At 42.3% G+C, this 8,463-nt stretch overlaps 1 long non-coding RNA gene across 1 annotated transcript; it reads left to right on the forward strand.

The window, feature by feature from the left end:
- The first annotated feature begins 1,976 nt into the window (after window positions 1–1,976).
- On the forward strand, window positions 1,977–7,076 carry LOC121134666. The gene is made up of 2 exons (XR_005871783.1): window positions 1,977–2,362; window positions 3,895–7,076. It is a non-coding gene; the product is annotated as an uncharacterized LOC121134666 (long non-coding RNA).
- The last annotated feature ends 1,387 nt before the right edge of the window (window positions 7,077–8,463 follow it).

Consider the following 8,463-nt stretch of genomic DNA (forward strand, 5'->3'; position numbering starts at 1 on the left):
TCAAGCTTTCTCCAGCCCAGCAGCACTGTCTTCATAGATATGTCTTCTCCAAATCTTCTGATATGTGCAAAAGAATCTTGATGATAAAGTAGCCATTAGTAAATCTTGAGAGCATGGGGGGAGCAGGTTGCAAAGAGTTGACAATGAGTTGATGATAAGAAACTGATCCAAGATGGCATAACATACCCAGTGGAGAAGCTCGGTGGTGAAGGTTTACAATGACAGTTATACAGTTAAATAAAATTGCTTTTTGATTTTAGGACTGGGAAAAAATCTGAATATGCAGATAGCCAAAGGATGAAATAAACGAGAGGAAGAGACTTACTGAAGTGGTAAAGTAGCCATGCAGGAGATGGCAGGAAAAGACTCCAGGATACCAATAGGCGACAAGGGTAACAAAGGAGGCATGGTATGCCTTTGAACAGACATAGGTCAGAACAAAATCAATCTGGGTAACAAAGTAACAGCAATAACCAGGACTGGAAGGCTGATATAACTTTCTTGTTTCAGATCACAAAAAGCCCAGAGAACTAAAGTCATGCAACTTGAGAGCTGAAAATCAAAATCAGGAAGTCTTTTCACGAATTTGTTATAGTACTTTCTTCATTGTCCCAAGGAGGGAGGGCATGTGAAGAGTGAAAGAAGACACACAAGAGGGAGGTATTTGGACAAGTAAGGTCTTGGTGTCAGTGACAGAACAAAGCAAAGTTCTTTGCATTATTTGTCATAAGACATGGCAGATCAGCAGAAAGAAATATGTGCATAACATCCTTTGGTATAGATTACTGTGGGTTTGGGAGAAAAAGATTTGGAGAGAAAGATCTGGGTATTTTGTTCCAAACTTTTTCCAAATGGTTTGAGTGCTCACCATGACCTCAATCTACATTGCCTCCTGCAGAAAGTAGGGGACCCCTGACTACTTTTTAGATTAGTCTACTATAATCCTGAACTCTCTACACCAGCCCCAAGAGAAAGACAGGTATCTCAAACCTTAGATCTCCCCAGAACAGTAGATATCTCAACTGATAAGAATGGGAACTTGAAGAGAAAGAAACAAAAGAGGGAGAGAGAGAGAGAGAGAGAGAGAGAGTGAGAGAGAGAGAGAGAGAGGCAGAGACAGAGAGAGAATTAGAGTTAGAATGAATGCAATCAGTGAACTATCTTAGATATACCTGTCCCAGTGCAGAAACAGAAACACCACCAAAAACCAAGACAACATGTTTCCTGAATAAAATACTAGTCCCATAATAATGGCATTCAATAAAAATGGAAGAAGTTCCAGACAAAGAATTCAGAAGAGTGACTGTAGGTATATGTAAACAACTCAAAGAAAACATGGATAAACCCCAAGGGAACAACAACAACAATAAATGAAGTTAGGAAGTCAATCCAAGACATGAAAATAAAACTCAAGGATGTAACAGGGTTGATGAAAAAAAAAAAAGGAACTGAAATGTTGCTTGAAATGAACTTAGCCAAATAAAAACTCAACAAAAGGGTGCACTAAAAGTGGATCCTGTATAAAGTAAAGAATCATGGATGTAAGACAAGCTAGAGGAACTGGGCCATTCAACAAAGGTCAATGGTAAATTTTAAAAGAATGAACAGGATGTGGGAGAGTTCTGGGACATCACAGAAAGATTCAATCTCTGAATTATGGTCATAAAAGGAGAAGAATATAGCAAAGGCACGAAGAATATTTTCAATAAAATTGCTGAAGAAAAATTTCAAACTAGAGAATCAAGGTGCAAGAGGCTCATGGAACACCAGAACGATTTGGAAGCATGTATTCGTTTTCATGCTAGTATCACAAATACAAGACTGTGAGTCTGGTTTTGAGAGTTCCCTTTGGACACTCCCTCAAAAGAATTCAGATGCTGATGGCTGGATTTCTAAGGTGTTCAAAGAGCATGCTCTTGGGAAGTAATTGGTTCATGAAGACTCACCCACTTACTGAGAGATAGCAGAAAGAAACAGGTGGGACATTGCTGAAGGAAGTAGGCAATTAGCGACATTTCCTTGAAGAGTGTCTTGTCTCTTACCCTTCATGTCTGCCTCTCTTTGCTTAACGGCTGCTATAAGTTAATAGTTTTCTTCTGCAGTACCCTTCCTCTGTGACATTTCGGTTATTCCCTGGCCAAGAAACAGGGGGCCATCTGGCCATAGACTGAAATATTTCAGAATTGTGAGCCCAGGTCAAATCTTCCTACTTTAAACTGTTTATCTTTTGTGTTTGTCACAGTCACGAAAAAACGTCTAGCCACAAGCATCCCTGAACTTCGTCAATGGAGCAGCTTCTTTAACTCTGCAGGGGCCAAAGGTCAAGGCAGCAAAGTTGGTAAAAGGAGCCTAACAAGTTTTTGTAAGTGTCTGGAATTCAACTTAAAACATTAGCCATTGGCCATTAAAAGGGGGACCTTATTTTTGCAAGACGATTTATGGCCTTTTATATGTTTATTTTTCCTTCACTATTGGACATTCAAAGATGAAGGAGCATATGGGTCAGGGATCCCCTTGTCCAGGAACAGGCTACATCTCCCTAGGTTGCCTAGCTCAAGGTGTTCCCTGGTATGGAATAATGTGGACAGCATTCTCGCAACGATCTGTGCTGAGATCCTATCCAGGAGACAACCTTACAAAGTTTATTCTCGCACTGTTGGGCTTGGCCTTTCCCTGCTCAGTGAAGCCTGAGGTCACATTTTCATGCCATTCTTTCTGCTCTTGTGCTATTAGAAAGAAGCACTACAATGCCTTCCCTTCCAAGAGTTTTCCTGGTAGGAGAAGATCCTTTTTATGTGCCCACGGAGTTAAATAATTGCTTTAACTGATCTAAAGCTCAAGATAGTTTAAAGTTAATTAAGCTGGGTGTTGGTGGTACATGCCTTTAATCCCAGCCCCTGGGAGGCAGAGACAGACAGATATCTGTGGGTTCAAGGCCAGCCTGGTTTACAGATTGAGTTCTAGGACAGACTTCAAAGCAATACAGAGACACTCTGTCTCAAAAAACCAAAAAATAAAAAATAAAAAAAGAACTTAAGAATTCCAAAAGAAACAAAAAGAATTTAAAGATATAGAGGGGCAAATCCCTAGGCTGGGCCTGATACTCTACAAGGGCTTCCTGTGGCAGTGGAAGGGATAGTCAGATCTGGTGGGATGGGAGAATCGGAGATGGGATCTGAGAAGAGGGAGCAGTTCCATTTATTAAGACCATCCATATGTGTCATTTGCAATGTGTGCTTAAGCAAATTCAGTTCAAGTGGACATCAATTTGCTTTCATTTCCAAGGCAAATGAGTTTGTGTGGACAGCATGTGAGCTCGTTAACTGCTTGGTGAATTTAGCGCAGGCAGTTTCTGAGAGATTGGAATGCTGAGCATGGAAACACCGAGGAATTATACCATCAATAGTGAGGGGGCCGGGGGCAGGGGCTCAGAGTTGCAAGGATTCTAAGGTGACACAAAGAAAAAGAAAGTCCTGCTGGTGACTTCCAGTAAGCAATGGAGGTGCACACCAGAAGAATTTTAATAGTTTAAGAGCCTTAAAGAAATAGTATTAATAAACAGTACACCAAACCCACTAAAGGAATGTGGAAGACGGTGGGGGAATGTTGATGACATTTTTTTGTTTTGTTCTTAAATCAAACTCTTAGGTTTTTTAAGGAGAGGTTTTTGTTTGTTTGTTTTTTGCAATGATAAAATATCGAAAGGGTCTGCGTGATAGTTTTCAATAGACTTTATGTTGACTTGAACATCTTAACTTTTATTTCATAGTAACATTTTGCTCTTTTATCTGGTATCATGGTGGACTGCATAAGCATGTAGAAGCAATTCCTAGAGATACCTTTTGCATCTGCATTCGATAGTTAACCCTCCCTCCTTTCTTTCTGTTCTTGTAGACAGAGCTGCTGATACGGATGGATATCATACAGTTTCTGTTTGAGCTTGACATGCACACTCACTGATGGAGGCGATAGTGAACAATGGACTGGCTGGCAGGGCCTCCTCCTTTCAGGGCCGGGAAAGTGGCACAGGAGGAGGAAGAGAGTGGTACATCTGAAATATCGAATCTGCTGTGCTAAAGTCAGCAAGTGTCAATCCCTGTGCAATAAGGCGTTTGGTAATTGATGGCTGAATCGTCTCTCTCCCGTTTCAGGGAATCACCTCCTGCACTTGAGTCTTTGTTTCTGGAACATGACCCATACATATGTGGATAAAAGTTTCTCTAGGTTGGAAAAAGAAATTCCACAGATAACTCAGATCTAAACCAGCCGGGTAGCAGAGAGTTGACGGTGCCATACTTAATTGACGGTGGAGGGGGGAACCTCAAGTTACATGCCTTTTCGCTGAAGTTCTGTATTAGCTGTTTGCTTGGAAGGGCAGATGTTTTGGCTCTGGTGGTCACTGCTCACCTCTGTCTGGGAGGTGCATCAATCACTTTAATTATAATGGAACATGGGGCCAGGAACCGAAGGAGAAAAATCAACCCAATCCCAAGAACAATCTTTCTTGATGAATTCTCCCCTAAATCGAAACAATTCACTGGGTATCCCAGCTGGGGTTCATATGCTTTTGATTACTGTGGGCTATTTAGCTCTACAAAATGACAGGCTGCTTAATGGGCTTTTAATGGTTATAGGTTTCTCTCTCTCTTTTTTAATGAGCTTCACCAGTTTGTTACTAATGCCCTGTAGAAATTTGGCGAGGGTCCAGACTTGATGCTACACATTTCTGGTTTCGAGGCAGCAAACATCCAACCTTCCTTGCCAGTGGGGAAGTATGCTACCAGCCTTAAGGTAGAGCCATCAGGGTAGGGAGAAGAGGCAAGGTAATAAACACCCTGTGTGCCTAATGATTGTCATCCCAGAGAAGGTGGTTGCACTTTGCAGCTGAGCTTCCCTTGAAGGCTACTTGCTAAAAGCCCCTGGGGTAGCAGATGGCAGGACTGGCTGTGTTGCCAATGCTTTGCCTGCTAATGTGATTTCTGCATTGTTGGTAAAAGTGACCCTTACAGGCTTAGATGTATCCTGCTCAGCAATGGATTTTATACCATCATGCTTGTATCCTCAGTGCCTAGTGCCCATAGGGGATGACTGAGAATGAGAAGTCCCAGACAAGAGGGAAGTGTTGGGAAGATCTTTATCCACTGACTTTTGGGGTCTCAATCATGAAGCATAAAATCTGGGTGAAGAGAAGACTGGGCAGTGAATGAGAAACTAGGAAAGGAAGGGACATCCATGGTCATTCATAATAGCAACTGCATCTATTACCCCTTGTGCCCCCTACATTATGCTAAAAACACTTTGTGCACCGATTTCACTAAATCCTCAGGCCAAAGCTAGGAGACAGGCGATGGTGTACTGGTGATGATCAGTACCCTCGCAGATGAGCAGCTAGGGAAATGCCTGAGCATGGAGCATTTGGTGACTTCTGTGGTAAGAACTTCAAGCCCAGCCCATTTCGTACTACCAACATGATGTAAACTGCATTGCAAAGTAATAGAAGACTTACATTTGTGATGCTCTGTGGATATACCACTGCAAGTTTCGTGACCTGAAGTTCCCAAGAGGAAGCTGTAACTACATTGAATGTTACACAAACCTGATCGATTGATTGCCACAAGCTGATCACCGTGTCACTCATATCATGTGACTCCAGGAAAGACTATCTCTTTTGCCCTTTGAAGAGAGAACTGGGTTTTCTATACTGACAATAGGCACCAATAACCTCCCCTTACGGTTGCACCAGAAAAGCAGCAATGAAGTTAAATAACAGGTTAATGTCATAGAGGAAGCTGAAAACAGCCTCCAGGGCCAGGGTGATTCTAAGGATTGGGTTCTGGTCTGTATGGCTTCCCTAAACCATTCACACACCATTGAAGGAGCTACAGAGCTAGGCAATGTGGTCCTACTCACAGAAAGGCCAGTCTGACTCCCCAGGGAGTCTTGGAGGTAACAGGTGACATTCATGTATCTGTAGAACTTATGGTTCATTTGTTCCCAGCTGCTGGGGTCCGGCCTTGTATCAGTCCTACACTATAGGGGCCATCTATTCTGGACTTATGTCACTGGGGCTGTGCTCGGAACCAGCCGAACAGCCCCGGGTCCAACCCTGAGTGGGGGAGTGTGAATCAGGGAAGGCATAACCACCCAAGGGACATTAAGAAACAGAGACATCTTGCCATTTTCAGGAGGGCTCTCAGTCTATACTGGAGACACCGGTTTATTCAAGCATCCTCTTAAATAGCTTTCTAGAAGCAGGGGTACTGCCAGAAGACATCTATTGTCATGTATATAGGGCTGACTAGGAAACACTTCCTTTAACCCTAGAGACGGTCCTAGAATGCACATACACAAATCCTCAGACCTCTGGAAACACAGGTCTCACCAGTCCTCAGGTGTGCCTCACAGGCCCCCAGGAATGTCCTCATGATGGGTGTGGGGCCTAGATCTATTGTTATGCAAACTATAAGTCATTCTCCACTGTGGCCAGGCCAGCCTCAGGTAACCAGGAGTACCGAGCTCCTGGAATTGAGCTGAGGTCTATATTGAAATATCAATATTTGTGCCCCGAGACCCAGCCCCATTCTTTATTTACTTAGTTTCTGCTTTATTGCTTGGCAGTTTCATATGTTTAAATAATGAATTTTAGTCATTCCCCTCCCTCTTTTTTTTTTAAGGTCCCTTTCTCATTGACATACTTCTCCATATCAGGTATCATTCCTACCTTTATGTCTTCTTTTTATATGTGGCCTGCTGAGCTTGATTGCAGTTTCTTGCCTTGGCATGGGTAGGGGCTTATTTACTGGAACAAGGTCAACTTATCAGTAGTTACACCACTGAAGAAAATAATACTCCCCCTGTCCTTTCATGAACAGCTCCTAGCTACCAAAAGCTGGTTTTGATGAGGCAAGAAAGATCTCTCTCAAAGACGATAAGAGCCAGTTTATTTTGAAGCCAAATATGAGTAACCATGGTCCTAGAACAGGATTCAGGTTCCCCAAATTCCATGCTCCAGTGTGGTAGCAGTTTCATGACGTTTTTATACTAACAATAAAGTCACATATCAACATGTTTTCAAATGCATTGGTGGCTCCATTAGGTAGGTGGGTCGCAGTAGTGTGGGAACCCTCTTCTATAGGCCTCAGATGCTAGCTGATGACAGCTTTTGGTGGTGGCTGTGGTTTGTTCGTTTAATATAGTTCAAGAAGTTTCACATGACAGTCAGAAGGATGTTAGGACAATCATAGAGGTGGGCAAGGGATGACTATCAGTGATGAAGGAATGTATGTATGTATGTATATATATATGTATGTATGTATGTATGTATGTACGTACTATACTTTGGCTCTGGACCTGCAACATTCCAGTCACTGAAAATCTTATCAGCTAATTCGCTTCTGTGAAATGTAAGCTGCTCCTCCTCTAGGAACTAAAGTTTAGTTTCTGGGACACCCCCTCTTCACGCACTCCCCCCTCCCCCTTTCCACTCACTCCCTACCAGTGTTCTAGAGATTTAATTTAATTTTCACGAATAAGGCTCTGGCCTCTGGTCCTATTATGAGAAGTTTATTGTAGTCCCATCTCCTTATTTTATAAACAAGGAGTTAGGGAGACTAAACAATTTATCCAAATCCACATATTCTTGTTGGTGTCAGAGCTAGGAACACTGCGGGGGTCCCCAGATTTTTCATCTAAAGCTCTTCCTTCTAAACTACAGTTTCTTCTACTTCTAAAGGATAGGAAATGGTTCCTTTTTTTTCTTTCTTTCTTTCTTTCTTTCTTTCTTTCTTTTTTTTTTTTTTGTAGGTGGTGCAGATGCTGATGCTGATGCTAATGTTCTTACTGACTACTTTCTCCCAGCTTTAAAGATTGAACTTGACTTTCCTTGATTCAGGGGTAATGAGCCGAGGATTCAAGGACAGGCTTCGGACACAGCATGCTGTTAAGTGAATGGTGCACACATGAAAGACATTCTTCGGAAGTTTTAGTGGGTGAGGAGGAGGGGGTCAGAGAAGGGTGGGCCTCCTTGAAGAAATACTCTCATGTTCCCAGGTCCCAAGATCCTACTAAATCAGACTCAGGTCACATGGTGTCTATACTTGTCTCTTTGCCCAGGGTGAAAACAGTTCATGTTGTAAAATTAACTTTCCACATTTAGCCAGCACACACAGGCCAACTTTCTTTCAAAGTGAGTTTGCAAATGAATGAATGAATGTGTTGACTGGGTTACTGTTCTTAGGGGAGCCTTCTTTGCCTTGGATTTGGAGAAGGATTAAAGTTGGTTTTGAAAAGAGTTGGTGCTCTCCCAGACACAGCATGCTGATAAAACTCTGGTTGGACTTTATTTTCTATGGAACAAAATATTGTCATTTCATGGAAGAAATAGCCTAGCAGATGGTGTTTGGTGGATGGCATGAATGTAACTTTGTAAACAAGCGTTCAGAATAGACTAGCTCCCCCATGTTT

This window comes from Mesocricetus auratus, unplaced genomic scaffold (assembly GCF_017639785.1).
Source record: "Mesocricetus auratus isolate SY011 unplaced genomic scaffold, BCM_Maur_2.0 Super-Scaffold_100029, whole genome shotgun sequence".
NCBI classification, from domain to species: Eukaryota; Metazoa; Chordata; class Mammalia; order Rodentia; family Cricetidae; genus Mesocricetus; species Mesocricetus auratus.